Below are 2,557 nucleotides of genomic sequence, written 5' to 3'. Positions count from 1 at the left end.
TCTAGTTTTGTTTGTATGCTGTTCATTCATTCATTCATTCATTCATTCATTCATTTACATTCCTTAAATTTAATGTTGTTTATATTATTTATCCTTTTGTTTAAAAAATAAAGAAGTGAGAAAGTTTCATACAAATATTTTATTCGTTCATTCATTCATTCTTTCTTTCTTTCTTTCATTCATTTGCATGCATTGAATTTATCTTTCATATTATTTATTATTCCATTTTAAAAAAATCACTTAGACATACATAAAAGTATATTCATACTTTTTCATGTTTTGTTGCATATATCTAGTTTTTTTTAGTCTGTCATTCATTCATTTATTAATTTACATAATCATATATATGTATATATATATATATATAATTTTTTCACAAATTTTCTTTTTTTCATATTTAGTTTTCATATCTAGTTTACTTTTTATACTTTTTTGTTTTTAATATTAATTCATATGTAATAGTAATATTTAAACACCTAAAATGTATTATAAATTATTTTATTCATTATCCTGGATTATTTTTATATTTTTTTTCTTCCTCCATTTCCCTCATTCCATATCTCTGCATAATATAATCATTTACTCCACTTACATGTGTCTGGTTTTATTCCCATTATTTTGATTCTTATGGTTCGGGAAGCTCTTTCTACACCCAGCAGTTGGGCACAGCCAAGCATACATTAAACATAATATAATTTAGTCCAGATAATTGCTAGGGACATTTAAAAGATTCATCTTAATAGTCAGAGCTTCATAAGACCATAACCTCTGATTGAGCCATAGTTTATATGTGAAAGTATATGAGAAACCCTTGCCCTGGGCCGTACAGGTTATTATATGTGCAGTAATAATATCAGTGATCTGTTCATGTCTATGCATGCTGGGATTATTGAGCATGCACATGGCAGGAATAAATAAAGTTCAATTCAAATAAAGCGAAATCAAGTTCTGTTCATACACAGTCTGATTATGAAGTCTCACTCTCAGCATTACTGTAAATCCGGACGTACACTGTGTGAGTTCAGGAGCTTGTGAGCCCTTGTACACGTTACAAGTCAGTTAACCTGTTAATTGCATCAAAGCAGTTGGTACACGGAACGACTACATTGCATAGCGAGCCGGTGGCAATTGCATGAGCTCTGGCGCTAAACACATACCTTGGCGTTTTTAATATTGTTGCATAACTTAGGAGGAAAAAAGAAAGAAACCAAAAAGATAGCTATGCAGATGGTTTGGTGAACAGCAGGATACAGCATGGCTGTTCCGTTCAAAAGAAACAACTAGAGAGTGTTTTGTGTGTGTGTCAGTGTATGTGCACGCTATAGAGTTGCTAGTAGTCTAGTTGATGTGGTTGTGTATGATTTATGAATAGGTGAGAGCCTATACACTGGTCAAATTCAGGCCGACCACCCAAATTTTTTCAAATTCTCGGGAGGTACTTGTAAGTTAATCGACATGGCTCTGCTTTCGTTTTGTGTTTTATTTTGTTTTATTGTTTTGTTTTTGGTGTTTTGTTTTGTATTTTGTTTGTTAGTTTTTTATTTTGTGTTTGGTTATTTTGTTTTGTGTTTTATTATGTCTTTTTTGTTGTGTGTGTGTGTGTGTTGCTTTGTATTGTTTTAGGTTTTGTGCGTTTGTTTTATGTTTTGTTATTTTGTGTTTGGTCGTTTTGTTTTGTTTTTTATTGTTATATCTTTTTTGTTTTATATATACATACATACACATACATACACATACACACACACACATATATAGTTTTTATCTCGCTATTCTGACTTTTTTCTAAGAATTGCGATTTTATATTTTCCACAAGTTTTTACTGTATTTTTGTAGTATGAATTATTTGTAATATAGCCTAGTAATTCAGAGCTCACCTTTTGTTTACAAGCGCTAGTTCTTATGACGTCACGCAAAAGCGCGCCCCGTGGTTGGTACATTTGTCTGTTCAAAGTAATAAATTGTAAAATAAAACATAATATTTGAATATTAAATGCGTATTATATATATATATATATATATATATATATATATTAATTTGATCAATATTTTTGGTGAAATTAATTACAATCAAATTAAAAAGCAATACTGTTTATGTATTGCGGGCAACAGGGAGGGGCATTAATATGCGGGGCATTGAAATCGCTGTTGAATGCGCGCTCGCTTTTTACTTTCAATTTCGAGATTCGCAATCACACGTACTCTGTGTACTACAGAGCGGCAGTACTTACCACACATTTCACAAGATTAGTTTGTCAGTGGTGCTCAGGATCTGCAAATCATTCGCCATCGTCATATCAGTCATCTCTTCTTACTCGGTTTATGTGGAAAGTGAAATTGTATGTACTGTAATCTAACAGGCTACTGTAGGGCTGGACAATAATTCAATATCAATATGTATCGCGATATAATTTTTTTCAATAACGGTGATATGATTTTTAAACACATTTCCGATATTTCGATATACATTACCAGTGTTTCCCATACATTGATTTATTTGTGCCGTTTGACTTCGTTGAATAAACATGAGCACTGCACGTTTCAAAATCAAAACACGTCG

General features: G+C 31.5%; 1 protein-coding gene and 1 long non-coding RNA gene across 2 annotated transcripts in view; one reads left to right on the top strand and one right to left on the bottom strand.

Moving 5' to 3' along the window:
- LOC107733072 (metabotropic glutamate receptor 7-like) overlaps positions 1–2,557 on the top strand; it is a 125,895-nt gene that overhangs the window by 24,841 nt on the left and 98,497 nt on the right. The window lies entirely within an intron of this gene.
- Positions 1,015–2,557, bottom strand: part of LOC107733074 (uncharacterized) — a 20,971-nt gene continuing 19,428 nt past the window's right edge. The window contains exon 3 of the long non-coding RNA XR_001638938.1: positions 1,015–1,028. This is a non-coding gene — a long non-coding RNA (uncharacterized LOC107733074). The remainder of the gene's footprint in view (positions 1,029–2,557) is intronic.

This window comes from Sinocyclocheilus rhinocerous, unplaced genomic scaffold, assembly GCF_001515625.1.
Source record: "Sinocyclocheilus rhinocerous isolate Xijiao unplaced genomic scaffold, SAMN03320098_v1.1 scaffold4386, whole genome shotgun sequence".
NCBI lineage: Eukaryota > Metazoa > Chordata > Actinopteri > Cypriniformes > Cyprinidae > Sinocyclocheilus > Sinocyclocheilus rhinocerous.
This window is presented reverse-complemented; position numbering and strand designations above follow the sequence as displayed.